This window comes from Rhagoletis pomonella, unplaced genomic scaffold (assembly GCF_013731165.1).
Source record: "Rhagoletis pomonella isolate Grant_MI unplaced genomic scaffold, Rhpom_1.0 Rhpom_scaffold_00003, whole genome shotgun sequence".
Classification (NCBI taxonomy): domain Eukaryota; kingdom Metazoa; phylum Arthropoda; class Insecta; order Diptera; family Tephritidae; genus Rhagoletis; species Rhagoletis pomonella.
Genome location: NW_023458557.1, coordinates 22,212,183 through 22,212,944, shown reverse-complemented (window position 1 = coordinate 22,212,944; position 762 = coordinate 22,212,183).

The following is a 762-nucleotide window of genomic DNA, read 5'->3' as shown; positions in this document are numbered from 1 at the left end:
GCGAAATGGGGTCATTATAATTCTTCCGAGTGGATATCCTGCATCACCTAGAAATGATTTTATATATTGTACATACTTCTGTACATAGGAACATCTTATTAATGAAAATAAGGATCACTTTCCTCAAAATCCATGTGTTTGTTTGCAAATTTGATCGAGGTGTTGTTTTAGTGTGCTCACATTCCATATATGGGAATCATGATTAGAACCTGGGTATCTGGCGTCAACGAACCTGATATTCTGTTTATAGTCTGAAAACTAAAAAAAAAGTGAGTGCATGAATAATATTTAGATAAAGAAAATCAAGACTCACAATCATCACATTAAGGCTGTAGTAGCCATACGTTGTGTATGATAAACTCGAATTTTTACCGAATGAGGACGCAAGAGAGAAAAATCGAAGAAAACCAAACCATTTTACATTGTGAACCGGAAGAAAACTAAAATTCTTTGCTTGAACGAGTCATGTTTGCATTGTGTATGGCGAAAAGGGAGAAGTAGGTTTGCAGAATGTTTAACAAGCCGCTTGTGTGGTGTATTTCGCTATTAATAAAACTTCGGAAAGCTTTTTGTTCAAAAATTTGCAGTGCGATTTAACAACTATCTTGTGTAAAACATGGTTATCTGCAAATATATCAGGAGTAAATTCCTCAAAATAAAAATCCTCAAAAAATACTCAAGCGCACCTGAAATTCCTCACGTTTTGAGGAATTATTCACAAAGTGGCAACACTGGTATTGACAAACATTTCTGACATAGAAG